The 24,971-nt window shown below is 47.6% G+C and overlaps 1 protein-coding gene and 1 pseudogene across 3 annotated transcripts in view; both read right to left on the minus strand.

Annotated features, from left to right (window-relative positions):
• Window positions 1-14,977, minus strand: part of LOC109317925 — a 30,605-nt pseudogene extending 15,628 nt beyond the window's left edge.
• ETS1 (ETS proto-oncogene 1, transcription factor) overlaps window positions 1-24,971 on the minus strand; it is a 109,520-nt gene that overhangs the window by 64,228 nt on the left and 20,321 nt on the right. The gene's annotated exons all lie outside the window — the stretch shown is intronic.

A 24,971-nucleotide genomic window follows, 5' to 3' on the forward strand; every position in this document is an offset into this window, starting at 1 on the left:
GCCCCGGGAGCCCTGCGCGCGCGCGCCTCGAGGCAGCAACATCTCCAGACCGCAAACGGCAAGAGCAGAAAGGAGAGAATGAGTCACGCAGGTGTCAATTTACCGGCACGGGTGTCAGAAAGACAAAGGAAAACACACAAAACCCCAAATGTCATCTGCGCCCGCTTCGGCGGCCCTTGAGCAACCGCCTGCCGCCGGCGGCCGCGGCCGGAGCCGGGCCGGCGCCTGCCGAGAGGCCCGAGCCGAAAGCCCGCGTGCAGGCAGGTGCGAGAGCTAGACGGGGCAGGCCTGACAGAAACTGCTGAAGCTTCACCTAAAGATCAGCTGCGGATGCAGGCGCTGGGGCTATTTCTGGCCTCACCGTTTAGCGCACTTACAGACGAATCCACAGGGCTTCAGAAGTGGGGAGCCACGGCTCCAGCACGGATGCCACTGAGGAAGCTGTTCAGGCACCTAAAGGTTTTGAAAAGCGTCCCTGCACGTTATGCCCCTGACTCCCACTGCAAAGAGACTTGGGCTCCCGGCTCGGGCGCTTTCTGCAACTCTCAATCGGTCCCTTTGGCCACGGCGAGAGCCTTAGTGCAAATGAGCATCCCGCTCCTGAATTCTGTTCTGCTCCACTCGAGCAGGTCCCGCAATGTTTCTCTGCCTCAGTGGCCGCCAGGCCCGCCGATACCCACCCGGGGAGCCACGCAGAGATTTGAGGCTAAGGACCCATGCACAAGGTACAAGGGATTCGTGTTTGAAATCTAAAACCGGAAACATGAATCCTACCACTGGTGATACCTGGCTCTGATTTAGCACTTTGCCTGCATGAAATGCAAGCAGAGGGCTTGCTTTCCTCCTCCATTCTCCCTGAAGGGTTGTGATTTAATTTTGCTTCCCTACCTCCCAGCCCAAGCAGATGTGAGAGTGGAAGCAAGGGCAACGGACAGAACAGGCACAGGAGACTGAAAGAAAGGACTCCGAAGGGGGAGGCTGTCCAGCCTTTCCAGTTTAAAGTCAAAAGCCAAAGCAAAAGAACCAGCTGCCTTTCTGTGTGACCTGTTCCAGGGCAGGCTTGGGAAGAGAAACTTGATGCAGTTTACATGAGCTGATAATCTCCCCCTTCCTATATTTCACTGGAATGCTGCAAACTCCAGGCCGAGCAGCGTGAGCGTATATAAACACGCATGCTGTAATTTGCAATGGGGGACGAGGGGAGGGGTGTTGGGGGATGGGGGACCAGTTACATGGCTGGCTGCAGGCTCTTGGCTGCAAGGATGGAGCCATCAAAATGCACCTGTGGTCCCAACAGTATTAAAATAACCCAAGCATTCCCGGCCCCCCCCCAGTTCCAGCGGTCTTTGGTAATCCACACAGCTCAGACCCAGCCTCTGCCTCCTGCAGCAAACCACAATCCTCAAAATGAAACAGAAGACGAGACACGCTGCGAGGCCTCCAAGGCTCACCTCGGTGCCTGGCCAACGGGGCCGAGCCGTTGACCTCATCACTGAGGCCGTTCTCACGGGCTGAGATCTCCGGCTTGTGTGGAAGGGGACGCAGAAGGTGATCCTGACAGGCGGAGCTCACTGAAAGCTGCGTCGGAGGGCCAAACCCCGCTTCTCCCCGACTTGTACTCTGGCCTTCTTCCCACGGGCAGTAACAGTTGGCTTGGACTCTGCTGCAAGTGTTACAATCCCCAAGCCTGGCTGAGAGCCAGTGAACCTGAGAGGAGCTGCTTCTCCAGTACAAAGCCACCAATAAAGTTGGTTCTTTGCAGCTAGTGTGTGGTTTTTATTAGGAAGTAGATCCCACACGCTCTTGGATTCCCATCTAAGCCTGGGCTGGGCAAAGCTGATGAGATGAGGTTACAGCCTGATGTGATATGAATGTAGATAGCGTCTCACTACCCCAAAACTTCTGTTTTACTTTCTTCCTGCTCTGGCAAAGGAAAGGAGGGACCAAAACCCGCCACACATTCTGGAAAACCAGAGTACGCCCAAAGCGGAAGATAATGTCAGTGTGCGTGTCCCCGAAGCCGTAGCCGAGGAAGAGTCTGGGGTAGAGAATTCCTCATGGGGCGGCCGCGTTCTTTCAGGCTAGCTACATCATCCCCAGTGCCTTAATTTGTGTGCGCTTCAGAGCTCACGACATGAAAGCCCTGGCTCTGAACTCCAGCTGAGACGCTCAATAGCTCAGTGTTCACAGAAGGCAGGGAAGGAATCCATTGATTCGTTTCTTCAGCTGGGATGTGACCACTTGCAGTCCAAGACCGGCCAAAGATGAGTTGTTTCCTATTTGCTGCTTACAGTCATTAGGGAAACCGCTCCTCCTGCCCATTCAACGTCCATTCCTCCCTTCTAGTTTCACAGTCTCCCCTTCTCTCTTGTTATTTAAGGTTAATAGCCATTATGGCGCACTCCTCAGAAGGAAGAGGTGCTCTCCATACAAAGAAGATAAGAACAGCCCTCCTGCCATGTACCTATTGAAAGATTTTGCTGTTGACATGAGAGAAACATTTTTTCTCCTTCCACAATGCAGTCCATTTGTTTTTCAGTTATTCAGAACAAAGAATAGGGCAGACAATGGAGCCACGCTATTTCCAACAGCGCCTGTTTTTTTGGTTTTTTTTTTTTTTGGTAGCAACAACAATAAATGAATGCAGTCCTGGGGGAAGGCACCTGAGCCAGGCCTGGTGCATGACTTTTCAACACACACAGTTGGCAATTCAACTGAGACACGTACCTTTTTCATACTATACCTTTCCAGTGTTGGCCCTTTACATTTGGCAGAAGAAAACTATTGCAAACTGCCAGTCCCTGATGGCCCTCCAGATGTTACACAGCTGCAACATCCCCTCCCCAACCTCGAAAGTCCCGTCTTCGTCGCTGAGGAGGCAGCAATCTCAAAGTGAGGGTGAGAGTAACCAGTTTCTCTACCAGCAATACCAAAATGCAGCCAGTTCTGAGGGGGACTGTAGCAGCTGCTTAACAGCACACAGCAACACCATGCAGCAGTTAAAGGCAGGAAATGAAGAATACCTTCTCCAATTAAAACTGCAGGGAGATATTTATGGCAGAAGGCAATTACCCAGTTCGGCCATGGGATCCTGAATGACTGCCAGTGGTCGGGGCTTCCGGTTTGTGTCTCATCGTGTAGACAGCACCCAGAGGGCATCGAGCTAAAATCAGGAGCAAAGGTGGGGGCGGGGAGAGGCTGGTGGCTAAAGGGAAACGGGGATTTATTGGAAGAGGGTCACTGCTGGAAAGAGCAGTAGCCTCCAGGAAAGGAAAGGCACAGGGAGGTGGCTGCTGGGCAGGGATGCTGGCACGAAGCAATGAGAGGAAGGAGCAAGCAGCTGCCACAAGCATTCCCCAGGAAGATACCTTTCCTGGAATTTAAAAGTGTAGGAGAAATTCCTTCAAACACCATAATAGCTGGGAAGTCGTCGAGAAGATTAGTTTATGTTGGGAAAGGGAGTGGGTGGGAGCTGGCAGCTCTGGTGACGGAGGCCTTCTCTTTGCGGACATGCAGCAGGGGTGGACACGTAATCCATTCGCCCACATACGGGTATGCATCCCTCCATGCCAGATTCCCAGGGAGCACGAGTCTAATACGAGTACCAGAGCATAGCACACGCTGCAGGGAAGGGTGTGTTTAGGACAAGAGCCCCACGGCTCCGTTTTTAGTATCAGCTAGATGGCAGCCATCACTTACGCAGGGGCTCCTGGACCGTTCAAACCGGTGTGGGCCTCAGCTATCGGGCACCTGCTTGTTGCTGTGCATTACCTGGCCTTGATTCAGAGAGGATATAAATCTGTTACAGCCTTTTTATTACAAGCTTGGTTCCTTATCTCAGACTGAAAAGACTGGCATTCTTAGTCCCGAACAGCCCAGACTTAATCCTCAATGAACCAAGCCAGCAATTGTCACGCAGGAATATTGTAACCGCCTCTTGGCCCTGATGAGGGGAACTGTCTCTGAGAGACAGTCTCCACTACTCAAGCAGTCATCAGCTCCTCTGAGATGCCTCACAAAGGCACCATTGTGGCTGGCTAGGCTTTGGGAATCCAATTCACATAGATCACCACACGGGCTTAAGGGGAAAAACTCCAGTCCCTAGGGTGGGCTGGAATCAACAGCTCCTAAGTGCTACACTAAGCAATCCCACAAACCACTGAAGTATTTTCTGGTGACTCTTGCCTTTGGTTCCAGGGAGGCTGCATCTTGATTTGTACCCTGTGTAGCCAATCAGCGTCCCCTGCGTTGAATGTTATTAGTAGACAGCATGTTTTATTCTGCTGAGAAAAGCTGGTGGGTGCAAATCTTTCATATGCAACCAGACGCAGTGTCTGCTTTCACAGAATCAGAGAAAATGGGGCTGGAAGGGACCTCAGGAAGCCAAGTCTCCATGCCGAGGATCAAGCTTTAGAGAGAGTTTCTACCTTTCAATAAATACACCCAGGGCTTTTTGGTTTCTAGCTCTGGACTCTTTGCAGTTGCACCAAACACCGACAGTCTCACCCAGTGCCTCCCCTCTCCTCCAACAAGGCCAGTGTGCCTCCAATCTGATTTGCAGTGCCCAGCTCTTCATAAGTTTGCTAAGCCAGACCCCGCGTATTCCGACCCTGGACTTCTCCGAAACAGAGAACATCACTCAGCCTGTGCTTCATCAGACACCAAAGCTGAAGGAAGAGGCTTGACCCCAAGCAACTCATTCATGGGTGTGACTTGGTCTTTTAGAGTTGCATAGGTACTGAAAGGCTGGTGAACTAACTCGTGCTGCCTGGCTAGAAAGGAGCATGGACTGGCACATTGGATTGGACCCTTCTCAGATTTGGGGGAACTGCACTGCTCTTCTCACCTGTTTTTGCTTCCATGGTAAATTGTGGATTCTGGTTTCTAAATGTATTGGTGTGCAATGGACTTACATGCTCCTTCCCTGATAAACCAGAAGAATTGTTTTTCCCAGGCACAGAAGAGCTACTAGGAAGGAACATTTTCCTCTTTTTTCAGGCTTTTTAAAAACCTATTCACACCAAAGAGAGATCCTACAAGAACCACCGTTTGTTTTCATGAAGGCATTAGCAGGCAGGCAGCCACCCTTCAACCAGGTTCCCTCCAGCACTGATAACCGACACAACACTTAGCCAAAGGAACAGCAGCCATCAAACAAACACCATTGTGTGTGCATGTGTGTATTGGGTGCTTATCAACATGAGCCAAGTGGAAGTGGGTGGCTCGGGGAAATGAAATCCAAAAGCCCAACGCCCTCTGGATAGCTTTGTGGTGAGGGTATCAGAGCACAGGAAATAAGAGTTCAATTCCTAGTTATGCTGAATACTTCCATCATGATGAAACACAAAATCATTTTACCTCTTTGTAGTCTAGCTCCCCATCTTGACTGGAACAACAAGGCTTTCCTGATTCAATGGGGTACTGTGAGAATTAATGCATCACGAGCCAGATGGAGCTTGGGTTGGATGGTGGCAGGGATGTGAAATCACCTACACAGAAAGAACTTGGCACCTTTGCACTGACTTGGATGGAGAGAAAAAACCTGGATTATTCCTTATTTGCATTGTACTACTTAAAAGCCACAATCGGGCCTTCATTGTGTTCAATGCTGCACACGCCTGCAATCAAAAGATGGTCCCTTACCCGGAGTGTTGCCAGTCTTAAGCATAAGAGGAAAGAGAACAGGTGAGGACAGCAAATTGATGAAGACAAGCATGATTAGCCTAATAAGCAATGGTCAGAACACACCAACTGCCTACAACGGCAGGACTGGGCTCTTCACTGGTTTCCTGAAGCACTCAGGGGCCCAGTCATAGCTGGGGTCTCCATGCCATGTCCCCTGGGTCTGCTTGCTTGGAAAGGAGTGGCTTTTTCTGGAGTGATTGTAAAGTCAGTGTCTATCGAGTTGTGCTCGGGCGTGAGGAAAGCACTGTCTGTGCATTTCAAATAAGAGACCTTCACTCAGCACTCTGCATTGGAAATCCCATCGCTTTCAATTGTCTCGACTTGGCAGCCTTGCCTTATAGTGAATAAACGACAGAGAAATACTCAGCTCTACACGTGTTTGGGTTTTTTGGGGTGGTTTTCTTGGACAGCAGTCCTGGCTGCACAACAATACCACTCTTGTTCTGCCTTGCGCTACAGAGCAGGCTTGAATAGATCTGTCTAAAATTATAAGCAGGGCAGCCCCTGGGCTCTGAGAGATCACAGGCCGCATGCTGAGTCTGAACAAAGACCCTGCTATTTCCTAACAATTAGCCCAGCTAAAAGGACATCTATCTCCCTGTATTAGAGCCACCACGTGCCTCCAAGTCAGTCCATTGTAAAGCTAATTAAATAACACGCCTCTCTCCCCATGAGGGTCTCCTGATTAGCCTTCCTCAGTCCTAAATCCTTGCTGATATAAATGGGAAGGAGACAGCTGGTTCGTAGAGACCTCCATTGCCAATGGAAACATCATCACCCATTATGCATCTATCATCGTTGCTAGTTATTCCATTTTTAAATATGTTTTGCAGGCTAGCAAATGGAGATTGCAAGATACAGAGCTTTCTGGGGACAAAACTTTCCTGCTCCCCAATCAGTGCCACACACTGGTGAGTGTTGGTTTGCTATAATTCAAACATATCTTTCAAAGAAAAGAAAAAACAAAAACTTGTTTTGGGTAGGTCCCAAACTAAAAACTCTCTCTCCAGTAAATCCAAAAACAATTAAAAAGCAAAATTATTTCAAGTCATGTATAATATTTTCCATGACTGGAAATGAAAATCTGCATGTTGACAGTAATAGTGAAGAAAAATCCAAAATGAAGGGTTTTTTAATAAAAAAAAAAAAAAAAAATCAAAATATTTCAGCAACATCAAAGAAAAAGTTCAATTTCTTCAGAATTTAGTTTTGCTTCCCCCTCAGCTCCTCCTTCCCAGTGAACAATTTGATGAAACTTAAAATCATCTATCTGCACTTTTAGATGAATAAAAGTTTGGCAGATGCAGGTCATGCAGTTCAACAGCAAATCCCATCACAGACTGATATTAGCATCTAGGCCTGTATTTCTCTGTGTCAGTACTCAGCTCTTCTGAATATCAGGCCCTTTGGATTCATCCACCGGGAGATTTTAAGGCTAGAAGGAACCACAGAGATCAACTAATCTGACGTGCTCTATATCACGAGACAAAATTTCACCCAGTGATTCCCACACTAAGCCCATCATTTCTGTCTGGGTTCAGTGTTACTGTATGTAGCTTATGAAATGGAAAAAATCCAGTACATCCCTGGGTCAGTTGTTCCAATGGGTAAGTCCCATCATGGCTAAAAGACTGGGTTTTACATTCTGAATTTGTCTACCTTTAATTTCCATTGCTGGACCCATTTGCTAGGTAGAAAAGCCCTCCATTATCAGAACCTGCTTCTTCCATTCAGTGCGCCATGCAGGTTTTCATTACCATTAAACTTCATAAGACCTTTTGAAGTGGGCTAGTCTTACAGAAGGGGGAAACTGAGGCACACAAGTTAAACAACTTGCTCAAAGTAAATCAGTGGCCAAGCTGGGGTCAGAACTCAGAATTTAGAGCTATATTCATTCCTCTTAGAAATATTATTAGATTGTGTAAATCCTCTTGCAACCACAAGATAATGTTCCCTCCAAAGAGCATGTCTGGTAGGTATGTTCATGTCCCCAGCAGTCTTAATTATGGCCGCACAACAGAATACAGATGCAATTACAGCACAGGCCTGCAAACTCACACTAATATTAATCTAACTAGGAAAGGTAGCAATGATAATGCAGATATGATGACACGGGCTTCAACCTAAACTAGCAGGTGGTGTAGATACTTGGTATTCCTGGACAGCATCCACTCTGTTTGCTAGAGCACTTTATGTCTCCCAAATAGAGGGCAACGTAATCAGGATAACACAAGAACTGACCTGAATGTTTGCTCCAAGTCCACCTTGAAACATTTTTGGTGCATCAAGGAAGTTCAGATGACACTATCCCCCATTTAGGAACTCTGGAGCTGTCCAAAATGTTCAGAGAGACTAGACTGCCATCTATTCCAGTATCTTGTCTCAACTCAACCTTAAAAGACTCACTGGATTGGGTCATACAGAAGCAGAGTGGACATTTTGCAGACTATACCACATGCCTGCTCAAGACTGAGACATGTTTTCTTCTTTGGGGTAGACTGTATTAATATATAAACCAAAGCCTAGCAAACAAAATGCATGAACTACCCCATGCAAAAGCACAGCACTGCTAAGTCACTCCAGATGTCCAGCATCTCCCCTCCACCACATCACACATGCTCCCCAGACCAAGAAGAAATATGGTTTATTCCTGCCAAGTCTATAGTCAACATTAGTTGAGTTTATCCCCCATCCACCTTTCAAGTCATTAATTTCCCATCCTTGGTCTTTTAAATAATTATTTTCACACCAGAAGCGCATGGCTGGAAGACCACAAGGTGAGTCAGCAGTCTAATGAGCTGATTTCCTGTGGGCTTTCAGTTTCTGTGCTGGAACATCTGGAGCTTCCAGTACACTCAGAGCTCTTTCCACACAAGGCAAGCGACAAGATCCCAAATCTCAACTTACCATGGGGAGAAAGTGGAAGGAAGGAGATGGGGGAGGAGAGAGAACTTGGGTTCTGTTCTGGTGGAAGGAGAAATCAACACAGTTAGCTCCTGTTTTGGAAACCCACAAGTCTCCTTTATTGTTTGTGACCATTCTTGACAATGGCTGCTGCTGAGGCATGGTGGGAAAATACTGAGGAGCTTGCCATAAAACACTGTGTGTGTGCGCGTGCGCATGCATAGCCATACATATGTGGGATTCTGTATCACACTCAGACAATGCAAATTTTGGGATAAATTATAGAGACAGAACTGGCCAAAATGGTTCACTGAAGGAGACTTATTTGCCCAAAGAATGCAGGGAACTAATTAATCTCAAACGCACAAGAACCAGAGGGACAAGGAGAAAGCAAAAAAAGGTACAACACGTTAACTAGAGGCCCCTCCTCACCCAGTCAGTGCCTTTTATCCTGATGCTGTGGGAATGGCTCCCCAGCCACTTGATTAATAAGAGCCTACGAGGAAAAACCGTTTATATAACCTCCCCTTCTCTAAACTTCCTAAGTGCTGTAGAAAGTGGCTGCCCTGGAAACACAAACTGGAAACGAAAAATATTATCTCTTCCATTTATAAACATGTAGAACACTAATGAAGTGAGGAGCGGCAGAGATGGGGAGCGGAGCAGCACATCCCACTTGGCAAGCGTGGGAGAGCCCTGATAAAACCATCTCTCTTCAGGTAGGAGTGGAAAGTGCCTGTTGCAATAACGCAGCAGGGACTGTCTGGTGCCACCATCTATTGGTAGCTAATGAACTGTGAAGGCACGGGGAAAGGGCTTGAGAAGGGCTTGGGTCTTTTTTATAAAGGTAACACTTGTACAAAAAAAGTGTTCACTCTATGTGGAAAACTTTCAGGAGGGGACGAGGGTAGCCTGAAATGAGGCAAAATAACGTTTTTCAAGTCATTGCAGAATTCTCATCTTGAAATGTTAGCCCCAAAAGCTGGAAAAGAGAGAATGAATGGGAGTAGCTATGATCCATGGCCACTTGGTGATGGACAAATTGCACAGATGTGGGATCCCCTTACATCAGAGGCAGGCAATTATTTTGGACGGAGGGCCACTGACCGAGTTTTGGCAAGCTGTCGAGGGCCGCATTTCCCTCTCCGGTGCAGGGAATCAGGAACGGCCCCATGGTCCCAGGCCAGAAGCCTCTGCTAGGCAGGGGCTTCTGGTTGGGGGAGCAGAGCTGGGCGGGCCTTGCAGTTGGGTCCTGCCACCGGCTTCCCCTGGGTACTACTGCCCCTGGCTCCTGTCATCTTTGACAGGCAGCCAGCAGCAAATAAATAGTAATTTTCTAATTTTTTAGGGGCCCTGCGGGCTAGATAGAATGGCCTGGTGGGCCGGATTTGGCCCCCAGGCTGTATTTTGCCCACCCCTGCTTTACATGCTGCTGAATCTGAACTACTTGGCCAGTGCTCTCCACATCTGGGGCTCTCTTTTTAAGATGATACTGAGTTTATGGCCTGCTGTTTTGGTATAGACAATTACTGGTCTTCTGAAAAAATAATCTACTTTGGAGAAATGTGGATCCACCCCTGAATGTAAGCTCATGGGAAAATAGCAATTGTTAACATTTTTGTTGTTTTTGTATTTTTCCATTCAAAATTCTAACTTTTTCACACAAATACCAAACACCAGAAGAAATGTAATGAACATTTTCAGATTTCATGGTTGCTTTGAATTAAATATTTGAAATTTTCCTGGAGGAAGCAGAGGCTTTCCTCAAAATAATGTGTTCAGTCAAAAATCCAATTTTCTATCCAAGTCTAATAGGAACACACGAACAGGATTCTGTAGGCCTACCTCTAATTCAATTATGTAAATCATGTAAAGAAGGTGAGAGTTGTGACCATTTTGATTTAGCAGCATCTTCCACTTGCTTTTTATAGATTCAAAGACAAGAAAAGGTGCTGGCCAAAGATAATGCCCGCCTGACAAGCTGACCTGTTATATGACAATTAGATCAAATAGTTAAAGAGGAAATACCAAATGTTTCAAGAAAACAAGATTTCTTTGGTAATATCTTTTGTTGGACCAACTACACAGTTGGAAGTAATGTTAGACAAGCTTTCTGGCCCCAAAGCACTTTACAGGTGGTCCAAAAGACAGTACCAAACAAATCCTTCTTCTCACCTATTCCTTGGGCCACCACAGCTACTACAATGCTACTACAATATGAAACCTTTCAGGAGAAACTTTGTGACAAGGTCCTGAAGGAAGTGGTAGAAGTCTACCTCTCAGTTCTTTTTAAGCCAAGATGATAAAGCCCCGTATAGAGCTGCTCTACACTGGGACACAGATGGTCTAAATAACCTTCGTTCCATCTCTAATTCCTATGATTATCCAGATCCCTTGGCTCTGCAAAACTGGGTTGGGTTCCCACACAGATGAATTTTCTGGTACTGGCCAGATTAAAAATCCCATCCAAACAGTCTCCTTGAAGGTATTACCTAGCATTTTCCCTATTCTGCTCAACTTCAATATTGACATCATGCCCATCAACAGAAGTGCTTCTGACCCCGCTTGAATCCAGGAAGTATAGGCAACCATGTGAATAAAGAACAACAGTGAAGTGGGGGGAGTTATCTCAACATATTGACTCTGGAAAAGTAGTTCCATCTGACTTGGAAAGATTTGGGGCCACTTCTTATTTTACCTAAAACAGACCGCCTTCTCTAGTGGAGAACCACATCTTGCCCTCTCTTTCCCTTCCATGTAAACACTCTAATCCCTAATCCCTATGCAATGTCATCACCTTCAGTGATTCCCCCCCACCCCCCAAGCAGGATATATTGCAGCTCAGGCACTGGACATCATGTCTGAGTGTTTATTTCCCTTTCCAGGAAAGGAAGAACTTTCATGAACTCTCAATCTTTATTATTTTGCCCTTGGTTACAAAGCCCAATCATGCTGCTTATGAAATCAATGGCAAAGTTCCCATGGAGCATGTTTGGGCCATTTATGTTCTCATATGGCTGTAGATTTAAATGGAGGCTCTACCAAAATAAACAGGAAATTTGCCACTGATTTTTGTCCAATCACTATTTGGCCCTTATATTTCAAAGCCTAAGTCAGTCTTTGTGCATAATTTGCACAGAAGCCAATGGGATTGGTTCATGTATCTGCTAGCCAAATGTGGCCGTGAAGGTCTAATGCAGGCAAAAGGAGCGGGGAAAAGGTAGTCCAGGGTGGGACAACTGTTAGAGAAATCCAAATTACACGAACCCACAAATTGTTGTGAGTTTAAAGTCCATGAATCATTTTTTCTTTCTAACTTTAGCCCCAGACATCCCATGCACCATAAGTACTTCGTAGCAAAGGAAAGACTGCACTAGTCAGCAAGGCCGAGAAGGCCCCACAGGACTCTTAATGAATGGGGAGGTGGGTCCAACGTGCTTTCCACTGAAAGGCTCATTTGCTAATGAACATTTTCTCGCCCACACATCTTAGAGTTCGGGATGAACATGTACTCGATGGAGCAGGAATAAATGCTGAAACACTGGAAATATGGATTTTGCTCTTAAAAAGTGAAAGGCCTCCAAAAGCCTCCAAAACCAACTCTTCTTAGCTGTAAATTGACACTGGCATTAATGAAACTCCACTGGTTTTCACCAGCTGAGAATCCAGCTCTGAAATTATAAACACAGAAGACAAGGTTTATAAAGCACACTCCACCCACAATCCCACATGTTCTCATTTGAATCACTCTGGGACAAACAAAACCCTTTCTGCAGCTCTCCCATGGCTAAGAGCAGTAGCCGCATATTCCATTTGCTTTCAGATAAAGAAACTCTCTTCCCAGTGACTTCACACACAATCTCATTAACCCAGCCTGCTGCCGGGGAGATGCAGCTTGTCTTCTCATGAAACAGCTGCAGAGACAGAAATGGTGTTTAATCCATTGTGAAATATTCAACAATCGACACATTGCAACTTTTCAAAGCCTTATTGATACGAGCAAACCCAATGGGAAAGACCCATCCTGTGCTCTGAAAAGCAGCTTCCTCATAATTAGGCTTTCTATTCAGGAGTCCAGCGATTTTGTGTAAACTTCAGCACGTGTTCTACAGACGTTATGTGGTTTTGAGGGGATAACCTCGCAGGAACGTCTACCGTGTGCTATGGCTAAAATAGAAAGCTAAAATGAAAGGTAATTTTCTTCTTTTGAGGGGAGAGGAGGACTTAGAGTTAGGGATGGTTTTCCTGTCTGACATTGTTAGCTAAAGGGGGGAAATGAATGACTGATTTCAAAAGTTTGCATTTGCATAACTTCCCCCTCCAGATATCCTGGAGCACTCTGCTAATTTCAATGGATTAGGCATCCCAAAAGAACTTGCCATGTGTTACCACCCCCTTTCACCAACAGGGTGAACTGAGGCATACGGAGACTAAGGACCAAATGTTGAGAGGTATTCAGCTGCCTAACTCAAAATTTCAGTGAAAGCTGGATATTTCTACAACTCTGGCCCCAAGTCAGTTGGCCAAGGTGCTTCAAGTAGTAATATCAGAGCCAAGAAACAAATCCAAGCCCCTTGGGCTTATGTTTGCACCACAAAGATCTCCCTCCTTGCTGACGGAGCATAACAGTTACACACAGACAACAGCAGTGAAATGTATATGTACATTCCTGAATGTATATGCCTCCTGGTGTAAAAAACAAGAGGAGGACATAGTACTACTTGGGCCCATAGGGCACTCTGGAGCGGTCCTTCCAATTGTAAGCTTTGTTTCAGAGGAAGGGACGAAAAGAGACCGTTCATGCAAGGGTATGGCTAAGGCAAAGAGCACCCAGTCGCTCCATCTGTGTGACCCAGGCAATGCAAGAAACCTGGCTGAGATAAGACATCATCTACAGCAAGGCTGTCCAACTTACGAGTGGCCAGCGGGCTGCACCAGTGAAAGCCAGACGTTATAGGCGCAACCCCCTATGCTGCACCATGCACATGGGCATCCTGGCCTCACCCTCAGCTCCCTGATCATAGGCTCCCCCACAGCACCACACCACAGGGTGCCAGAGGAGGGAGGGGCAGCGCAGAGACCCCTCACAGGACACCAGCTGGACAGCTCTGATCTAGAGATAAGTCGCAACCCAAACCATGCACAGGACTGGGAAATCTCAGTTGGGGTCTTTCTGCACCCAAATGGAGCCTCTCTACTAAAAACAAGTACTGGCTTGGAAGTCAGGAGACATGGGTTCTTCTCTCATCCCTGCCACCAACTTATTGCTGCCCTTGGGCAATTCACCCACTTTCTGCCCTCTCTCCACCCAGCAAAACGAGGATCCAGTCTCAGCTGGTGTCCACCAGATTACAAACACCACCGCAGATCTAACATATCACCAGAAAGCCTACTCCCAAGACACTGCCAGCCTGATTTTGCAGGCTCAAGTGATTCAAATAGTTCAGATAAGGCTCAGATAAGTGTCTAAACTCAGGCCCTTATCTGAGCCAAACAGCAACTCAGAGCTTTTGGAAATTTGTCCAGCACTACTATCAATATGAAATCCAATTTCCGTTCAAGTCTCCAGCCCCCAAAAGCTGCAATAACAGATATTCATACAGGTGCTTTCTTGAGATAGCAGGAAACAATATGAACAGTTCACAGTTCTCCCAACCGCATGGACATCTTGGGTTTGCCTGATAATGGGGATGTTGAAAGGGGTTGGAGGATGGCTCAAGGAACTGGTAACAGGACCTTTCATCACAAGGGGACTGATATAAATCCAGCAGAGATCAGAAGCAATTGCGCTTTCATATAGTAATGCAAACTGAAAGATCAGGCATCTAGAAAATTTAGTTATATGGAAAACAAAAACAGCGTAACATTGTATAAAGGGAAATATATATTACATAATTTCTGTAACATTTACCTTCGGGGGACTGAGTGTGGTTTGTACTTTCCTTAGACATCATTAGGTACCAAAGCTCTTGTAGAACAATTTAAATACTATAAGAATTCTGCCATTTTCATAGGACTGATAAGGATTGGATACCCACCACTCTGTTAGAGTGATTTCATGCATTCACATCATATTATTTTGTTACAAATTTCCTGAGCAGAAGTAGCTCTGGATATTCAGGCCTGCATTCTATTTTAAGGCTAAATATTCTGTTTTCATAAACTATTGTTAGAGACCCAATAATCACTCCTGTCCTTCTTGTAAGCATCCCAACTTCGTTACCTTCAAGATCTCAGCTAACCAGTCCATCTCCTACTCTTTTCAGTATCTGTAACCTAATCATTCATCTCTCTTGTGCAAAAGTGTTCCAGAATTTAACGGAGATGAAAAGAGGAGAGTTCCAGGGAGGCCGGTCTATAGAAATCAGCCCGATTTTTACCAATGAACAACCTCTTCTCCATAGATTTTTTTTTTTTTTTTTTTGGAACTGTCTTATCCAATTACACAGTAAGTCTAAAACTAGCTATGAAGCGCTGTAGAATAATCCATAACTATAGAGGAAGAAAAAAAATAAATCCCCTTCCCTTCCTCCTAAATGCAACAGAGCTTTCCGCAAAGGCCTAGCCTTCCAAGGGCCAATATAGAAGAACGCTGCCCCTCCCCTTCACCCCCTTTCACTCAGCCCTGCATAGAGGTCATGGGATAGAGGCAGCATTTGCGCTCCCCAGTTCCCCTTTGCTCAGTGATGTTGGCAGCACCAGGGTTAACCACAGAGGAGCCCTGTAATGCAATGATTTCTGGTTTATTTCAGCAGGGGAAGTGTGTCCCTGCCTGATTAGCCTGATGGTTTCCTCTTTTCCCATAACCTCCAGACCCCCGTGGCCTGAGTGTTTACTTTCTGAAATAAAAAATCTGCTAGTGTTTTTCTTTTTCGGGGCATGTGTATTTTGGGAGGATTCAGGGGGGCAGAGGGGGAGTGGAATGGGATGGGAGGTTTGCACACACCTCCCCCCTCTTGCTTCCCCCTCCCCTGCTCTTTTCCAGCTGCAGCCTCTGAGCTGAGACTTCTGGCTTCAACGTGGAAAAAAAAAATAGCGAGAAAGCAAGACGTATTAATGAGGGAGTTTGGTCTCCTGCTTCAACAGCTATAAACACAGAGAACATCTGGAGATGAGGGAGGGAGGGAGGGAGGGGAGGAGGTGCTCCATGCTGCCAGGAGCTGAAAGAAACAGGCTGTTTCCAGGATCCCATCCCCCACGGTCCCCACCTCCCCTTCCATGCCGCCTGCCCAGCACACACTTCTCCACTGAACATCCAGCCAGCCAGGCCTCTCCACTCATAGATGCATTAGAAAAAGTAGCCTTACTTGCTGTAACGAAGCACCACGCAGCAGAGCCCACTTAAAGCATTATCAGAAGATGGAGTTAGGGCAGACACTGGCCTACGACCCCGGGATTTTGCCCAAAGCTGAACCATTCAGGTTCCAGCAATTTTCAGAAGATTCCCATCTCCCATTCTTGACTGCTTGCACATGGTGAAGCCTGGCCAGGCCCAGCCAGAGAAGCTGAACATCCAAAAGCCTAGGGGTTCATCTGAACCAAATGCAAGGTGAGGATCTTTTGAGCACTGGCCCATTAGGAGCCAGTATGCATCTTCCATGATGACCCTTTATGAAAGCATCTAACACATGACCGAACCTCTGAAACAAGGTGGGTCTTTTTCTGCCCCTTCTCTGCCCAATTCTTAGTTCACCAACTCTTTTCCCTGTAGCCTGTGTAAGCAAGGCTGCTGGGATCTCTGGGTCAGCTTTTGGGATGACCTTGTGGCTCTCTTGCAACAACCCCCTGAGACATCCCTGGGACTGGGTACAGGAATGTAAAACATGCCTCGGAGATTGCAGTCTCTGGTCTTGGAGACAGATTGCACTCTCCTCGTCCTCGTACAGATGCTCCAGGGCCCAGCAAAGCAGATGGAAACCTGTGGGCAGCCATCTGGAGAAGGACAGGTCCTGCCAGTCGCTGGCAACTCTTCCAGGGATAAAGCACTGCTTAGTTCATTTGTCTCTCTGCAGTAGCTGGCCCCCTGAGGAAACTGGTCCACTACTGCCGCCACCTGAAAGAGTTTCTCCCTTGGCTCAAGTAGTAAAAGTCAGTGCTGTTAATGTTATACGTTCCAGGCCCAGTCCTGGTGATGACTCCATGTCCAGGGATCACACCCTAGTTCTGACTCTCACCAGAAGAGATATGGGTTTCTCCAGAAGCAAACAGAAAACAGGATGCTGGATGTTTGTCATTCCATGGATTAAACACCAATAAGACGTTACAGCTTGAGAGGAGCAGCAGCAGCTTGGAGGTCCTCAGCATTTCCCAGGAGATGCTCACCGAAGACAGGGTCTGGCCCTACATAGGGATCCTATCACACAGCCCTGGGGTAGATGCAACACTGTGCACCTGGCCGGGGAAACACCATGTATCTGGGTCCAAGAAGGCAGGTTTCCTTAAGCCCCCTCCACAGTAACTGTTCTTCTGGCGTGGTTTAGTACCTGCCGAGGTGTTGGGGCTTAAAGCCCATTTATGAAAATCGGAGGCTCCTCCCTATCTTGCTCCTGCAGCCATATGGCTGAGGGCAGGCAAAACTTGGGGCTATTCGAACCCCAAGCCTCTGGGCTTGCACCTGCATGTAAGATGCCTGCCAAAAGATGTTGAAAACACCTAAAACCCCTGGTGGGAGTGGAGGCCGTTTGCTGGTTGTAGGGCCGCATATGGTTCTGGACTGACTCATGGGTTTGGACTTGATTTGGCAGATTTCAATTGGAACATGAAAAATGTCTTTAAAAAAAAAGCCGCCCAGGCCAGATCCCCCATCACAGGCAAATATACAGGCTAAGTGCAATTACTCGGCAGGATTTTAGCCACAGTCCCTGGGCTACAAGCCCTACCCTTACAAAAAGTACCAGGGGAGACTCAGCAACCACAGGCAGCCCATGGTTTTACGATTCATCTGAAAGGAATAGAGACATCTTTTATCTTTGCTGTTGGGCCTGAATAAGTGCCCCTTAATGGGGACAATTGTACATGTCCTTCAGTGAACCCAGAGCCTCCATTTGAAGTAGTAGGTGTGATGTGATTTAAAATAGGAACCAGTGACACACCTGAGGGCTGCAGCAGGGAGGGTGTCAAGGGAAGGCACTCCAGCCAGGCTATAAAACAGGGCCAGATGCCCCGGCTGTAGCCCTTGTCAGCAAAGGCTGCCTCAACTCGCAAGCTCCCAGGCCAGAGGAAGACAACAGGCAATGGCAGAAAGGGCCCGTTCATTCATCCCCAGTTCAAGGGGCTCTGTTAATGGCCCCAGGCCGAGAAATGCAGGGTGGCAGTGCCTAAGCGAGTGGCAGGAGGGAAAGGAAATGATGAAGACAAGAATTTGAGGAGCGAAAGGGGCAGCAAGAATGGGAAGGGGACAGCAACACAGGTAGTCCGATGCAAAAGCTCTTCCTCAAACTTATCTTAAAGGGAGTTAACATCCACAGCTCCAGCTCTCTCTACCACCCTGTCCTGGTTTATCCCAGGTGTGGCTAACCTGTGGCACATATGCATGCAGCAGATGGAGAAGGGGACGGGTAGAGCGGTGGCAGAAATCAGAGCAGGCGGGCAGGTAGCATGTGGCAGGAAGCAGAAAATGGAGCAGCAGATGGGACTGGAGAAGGGGATTGGAGTGGCCTGCCTGACAAAAAAAAGTTACCTCCGCCCCCCACTGGTTTATCCTGCCTCCCTTGGGGTATCTCCTTTTTCGTCCCTTATGCCCCACTTTTCCTCTCTCCTCCTCCTCTCACCACTCTGGGATGGGGACAGAAGGGAAGGGTGAGTGGAGGCTGTCACGAGCGTGCCCGAGGACTCCTGCCGGGTCTCCCAGTCACAAGCAGATGTGCATTCCCCGTGAAAAGCCCATTCATCTCCGTGGAGAGAGTGCGGGGGTGGCAGCAGCGCCGGCGGAGTGGGGGGGCAGCGTCAGAGGAGGCTGAGAAAGGGAAGGAGGCTGCAGTTAAAAATAGGATAAAAGACCATGAAAAAAATGCAGAATATTTTTTGTTTAAGCATCACTTGGAAAATGTGCTGCAGCTGGAGAAGCCATTGGACCGAGCCTTGTCAGCTTTTTGCCTCCTCCTTTTCCCCCACCCCAACTCCTTCTTCCTCAGAGAGAGGGCCTGGAAAGCAGCCCAGAAACCGTACAAAGAGCCTTCCTCTGGGGAACTCCACAAGGGAGAGGGCTGGGGGCGGAGGGCCGGGAACGCAGCAGGTTTCACAGCAAATCCGGAGCAAAGGAGGAATCCGTGTGGGGTGCTTGGGGCGGGAGAGGGGAATAGGTCCTTGTAACCCAAGCGCCCTGCTGTGAGCACTTATAACTGAACCCCAAGTCCTGCCAGTGCCTTGTTCCCGGTGAAGGTGGTAGCAAGGGATGTTTCTTCCAACACTTTTGCTGCCAGCTCCATTTATATCCGGCGCAGAGCTCGACAGGGAAAGGAGACTTGAAACTGGGGTTAGCAGCCTCCACAACAGATCTAGAAGCTACTGGCAGCTACATGCAAGACTCCCAAAGCCACTGCAGCGGCACGGGCCTGCCCCATCCTCAGCTGGCAGAGCAATCTCTATGGGATTGCTGCAGTCAACACCCATCAGGTTTAGTTTCAAAACCCATGAGCTAAGGGATCATGCTGCTCCCCATTTGCACCAAGCATGAGCTCAGCCCAAAAGAGAATTCAGTCCAGGAGCGACTAGAAAAAGATGCTTCCAGTAACAGATGGTGGCTTTGCAGTATGCCATGGTTACAAACACTTAAGTGGCATCAGAAACCACTCTGTGTTGCAACCACCTGAGTCAGAGCTATCAGGAAGGAAGATTTCTGACTGCCTCAAGAGATTGCACAAGGTAAGATATGAAACCCAGTGCAGCAATGTGCAACCCTAGGAGTTTTGTCCTGATGCCCACCAACAGTCCAGAAGGCAAGCAAAGATGATCCAGGCAGCTTGGCAAGGGCACCTCTCCCAGGTTCAGGGTTCATGTCCTCACCTCACCAATCTCCCTTCTGATTCCTTGGTACCAGCATAGCAAAAACAGTGCAGTGGTTAGCGGTAGCAAGGAATGAAAAGACTAGCTGGGTGGACCCAATGTAGCTGCTGGTCCAGAACATGGGTTGCATCTGTGTCAAACCTGTGGAAGGCCCCAGCTAGGAGCCACAGCCGGTAAGCTAAAGCAACAAGGGAAAGGTGGGATTTACACTCAAAATGGGAGGACTACAAGTCTCACAGAAAAGCAGCAGGGTGAGAGATTTCTGACCTGCTGTTGCAGACCTGAGAGGCTGGGGAAGCTTAAGATAATTCCCCGAATCTTCTTAATCTTTCAAGTCAAACAGTTGAACTCTACAAGGCTCAAAGCCCTTATCTGCTCCTCCTCAGTATAACTTTTATATGCAAGTGCTCTCATTGAAATCAGCAGGACTACTTGCCTAGTGAAGCACCGTCAAGCTCTTGGTAGTTATTTTCATGCCTCTTAGACAAAGCTGTTTCTTGTGGTACCGAGGAGCCAGTCCTTGGCCGCAGAGGGAGCAGGTCAGGTCCCAGTGCCGTACAGTGGTGCTGCTGTCCTATCTATGAAGGCAGGCATGCCTTACAACTGAGGCCTGCAGAATTCAGTCCAAAAAGATTCATGAACTAGAATTATTTCAACCCTCGCTTTCCCTTAAGAGCCGTTGTATCTTACTCACCAGCTTCAGTGGACCAGGTCATCATGCAAGGGGCTGCTGGAGTGACCCCAGCTCAACAGAACAGCTCTGCTATGCTCAGCAGAGACCAACAGCAATGCGGCCGCCTACTGCCAAGGGCAGGTGGAGATGGGGGGATCGTGGAGGAACGGGCATGCGATTGCTGACATTTCGTGTAGTGCCGGGACAGCCAGCTACAGGGAAATGGCACTTGGTATCTAATGACTTTGTTCCGATTCCCTAAAAGGGAAAGGCTCTTTTTCTCTTATCTCAGATCCATGGCACCCCCTGAGATTTCAACCCTGGGCCCTTACATGTCTCTCCTAGTACAACTCAATCCTTAGCAGCAACAGCCTCTCGCGCAGAGCAAGCTGTGATGAACTGTGTAGTAGTTACACTACAGTGAACCTCCCCACGTATTTTGGGAAGGAACCATTCACTCTCTAGGGCTTCCAACCTGAAAGGATCAAACTTTTCCCGACACTCGGCACAATAATATTTCATACTCATCAGCCGCAAATTAGAGTCCTGTATCTCTGCAGTTCCAAAGAAGATAACATTCCAGTTACAAATTCTTGCATTTTTAAAAACATGACCCCTCCTCTCACCCAAATCCCAATTTTTATGGTCCAGTTAAAACTCCAAGTCTTATTTTCCCCAATTCCTATCACTGTGCTATCTGATCTGAGGGCACAAACGTAAATAAACTCTTCCAGACATCAAAGGCAAAATTCTTCTGTAAAGGCAAACAAGTCTAAAACTTTGAGAAACACTGTGGTTTTATATTGCACGGGGACATTAATACACTTGCATTTTCCTTCTTTGCATTGTTACTTTTGTCAGCATTAGGACCAAACTGAAACAGCCTCCTTTTCATAAAAAGATTAGATGACAGCATACAGCTCACATGGTAAACAAAGCACAAAGGCAGAGAAATGAAAGAAAGTTCCTAACGATATATACAAATGAGGGCTTCCTCGCCATTAAACGTAGGTACTGTTCTAGCCCCAGACGACAAGACATGGTAAAGAAAAAAAAGAGAAAAAACCAGCAGATTGAATTCAACTGCAGCAAAGGGAACTGAAGGGAAGAGTTTCCCACAGACTGCTTGGGGTCCTGCAAGTGAATCGGGAGATCTGCATAACAGACATCAGTATATTAAGGGCCTCATCTCAAGGCCACTGAAGTCAAGAGCAGTCTTCCACTGTTTTCAGCAGGCTTCGTTGAATCAGGCCCAGATTCCTGCAGCAAGAGATAGCACAGACCCTGCAGGAGGAATGAAGATCTGGGCTGCAGATACGCCGGGCTCTGGAGAGCATGTTCTCACAGAGAAGAGAGGAAAACAGAACATTACAGACCCAGATTTTCAAAATATCTAAGCAAACCCACACTTTGCAAGGGCAGATTTCATCAGATCAGAGAACTGACATTGTGCTGAGTTGAGCAAACAGCTAAAAGAAGAAGTTCTGTGAGCACCCACTTCAATTTAGATCCGATCGCATTCCCACCTGTCTGCCTTCGACTCCTGCTGACAAAACCTGTTTAGTTAAAACACCTGCACAGTTGTTAGGAGTGAATTGTACAGTGTGCATTTGACTGTATAAATCACCAATTCTGCTGTGTTCTTTAGCTATGTAGTAACATATCCTCATTGCTTTTTTCCAGTTGTCCCGTTTATGTAAATTGATGAGTTGTGGACAAAAACTAAGGGACAGGACATAAGCGCATGCCCTACAAAGCACTTCAGTCCCACTTACGTGGGAGCGAAGCACTGAGTAACCCCTATGCTGGCCCTCTACCCTGTCACGGGCACCAGTCCTCCAAGTCAGCAAACACCTTTCATATCTTTAGTGTATTTATCCCTTGTGAGGTAGTTGGACACTATTATCTCCATTTTATAGGTGAGGAAACTGAGGCACAAAAAGACTTTCCCAAAGTCAAACAGGAATTCTGTGGTGGAAGAGGGCCCTGACGCTTGGCCTCTAAATCTGTGTCTAATTGTCCTAACTTCTGGCCAATTCTTCCTCTTCACAAGTATGAAACTTGACCAGCTGAAGATCCATGTTGGGTTGCACAGTTACATAGGAAATGGAGCATATTGCAGACCAGACTGAAAATGTGCAGAGTCTGAGCAATCCGCAGGACAGGAATTAATCACTGACAAAGCCTGCAACGACTTTTGGATTACGAATAAATTCAAGAATGTCATGTTCCGTTCCGTGGTGGAGGGGGGGAGAGCTAAAATTGTTGTAATGCATGTGTATTGCTATGTCAGTCAAAGGCCCTCAATTAGTATCAACGCTCCATTGTGCAAGGCATTGTACAAACATTTGATCAGATCTCCATTACTAGGTAGGGTCGAGCTCCACCTGTGTGCAATTCTGTGAAGGAACGGGCACCTCCAAGCCTACGCACTGAGAGCCTGCCTAAAAAAGTTTTCCCCCTAGCGGGCATGTCTACACAAGAGGCTTTACTGTTCAGTTGACTAATCTACCTGTGCAGTAAGGTGTCACCGTGTAACCGTATGCAGCAGCTACTATGCAGTTAATTATGCTAATACATCCTTTTCTACTATCTGTAAATGCTGGATATAGATTAACTGCGCAGTACCTATTGCACATTAGCACGCACGTAGATGCAAATTGCTCCTGGTCAGCCCAGGCAGCAGGAGGTCTGCTGTTGCCTGGCTAATGCCGATGTAGGGGGGAAGTGGGGGAACTGGGAACTGCGCTGGCTGCAAGGGCATCTGTCTCTCTGCCATGGGGGAACTGGGACTGTCCTGATCCCCACTTGGCCAGGAAAAGCATTCCTGTCCAGCAAGGATGCTGCCTGGCAGCCACATGGTGATCAGGATGGTTCTGGTCCCCACATGGCCAGGAGAGCTGTCCCACCAGCTGGGACTTCTTTGTCCCAGTCACGTGGGAATCAGGTCATGGGACCTGCTCCCCACATGGCTGGGAGAGGCGCCCCTTTCCAGCAGGGACACTGCTTGGCAGCCCGGCAACTATGTTGACTAGGGACAGACATTACACATAAACCAGTTTAAGTGATCTGAAACTGGTTTAAACCGGTAACAGAACATAAGTTCAGTGTACATAAACCAGTTTCAAAATGGCCAAAACTGGTTTGAGATAAAAGTGGTTGAATGTAGTATCAGACTTAACTGATTTGGGTCAAACGAGTTTATGCAATGTCTGTCCCAGACCCCTTCCTGGTTTAAGGTAAACCAGAGTTCCCCGGCATCCCAGATGCTTTGCAGCCCTGGGCTGGGCTGTCTGCTCCAGAGAGCAGGGCTGGTCCCGCCCCTCTGCTTCCTAGCCAGAGCTCTGGCAGAGACTACAGGCAAGCAGGGTCTGCCTGGCTTCCCTTGCTGCTCAAGCAGGGATTCCCCTCTCCCTGCGTCCCATCTCCCACAGCATGGACCCCAGCCCCACAGGCCCTAGGCATGTGGTACGCTAGCTAATGCTGAAAGGTGTGTGTGTCTCCAATTTCACTGGGACAGGACAAAGGCAGACAGAACAGTGTCCGCTTAGGGCTTTTTGGAGCTAATCAACATGTCAGCTTGGAAAAAGCTGTTTAAGAAGGGACTGAACTAATGAGAGGCTTTTGTTTTGTTGATGAGCTCATAAACACTGTGGTTTTATCAGCCCCCTGCTGGTTTGCAGCCCTGTCAGGTTTGCAGACAGTATGAAGAAGCAGGGAGAGGGAGATTGAAAAGCTCAGCATCATCAACAGATGCCTGCACTCCACACACCCCCTTTTGCCTCAGAGTGCAGCCAGAGGCTGGGAACGCTCCCACCCCATGGGCAGTGAGAGGGGAAAAGCCTGAGGAAATAATCTGAGGTGGTACAGGCCAGGGTAGGGGTTCGTACCCCTCCCTAATCACACCCTCCCTAATCAGACCTGCAGGGACTTGGCCACAACCCCACCACCCCTCCCCCTCAGCTCAGCACTGAGGAAGGAAAGGAAGGGCTGCTCTAGCGCCCCCTGGCTTCTAGCCTGAGCCACTGCAGGCACATGCCTGCATTTCTTCAGTCCAGAGGGAATGTCTTTTTGGTTGCAAACTGATTCAACCTAGGCAAGTTAGAGCAGCCTTCAAAAATGGAATCAATTCAGACTCAGGCTTTTTGAATGTCTGTTCCTCGCCGTGGAGATTGGGACACACCCTGGTCTTAGGCCGGAGCATCCATGGCCTCAACTGCTCCTGTTGGGAGCAAATTTGCTCCCAAGCAGGCCCATGTGTAGACCCTTTCCTGGGCGCAATGCATCTTTTTTTAATGTGCAATAACCTCACTGTGCATTAATAGCATGTATAGATGTGCCCAGCATCCCTTACAGCATCTCTCAACATTTTTAGACTCGAAGCACTGCTTGGAAAGTACCAGCTCTTAGCTTTCACTTGTTTCTGGACTACAGAAAAACACTAAAGCAAACCTTCTGTTGCAAAGAACTCACAAAGACCACAACAGGTCAGAATGGTTTTGACATTCTCTATTCCTATTTGAAATTTCCAGGGTTATCTTGTGAATCATGTGTAGGTGTTTGCACATGTAATGGTGAGAGGCACACTGTGACACCCTTAAAAGGATCACACTGCACCCATTGGTCTGTTAGTTTGACATCCTGAGCCTTACTCAGGTCCTTTTGGAATTGGGTTTTACATCTATGGAAATTTAGCCTCTAGAAG

The sequence above is a fragment of the Crocodylus porosus genome, unplaced genomic scaffold, assembly GCF_001723895.1.
Source record: "Crocodylus porosus isolate Cpor-Errol unplaced genomic scaffold, CroPor_comp1, whole genome shotgun sequence".
Classification (NCBI taxonomy): domain Eukaryota; kingdom Metazoa; phylum Chordata; order Crocodylia; family Crocodylidae; genus Crocodylus; species Crocodylus porosus.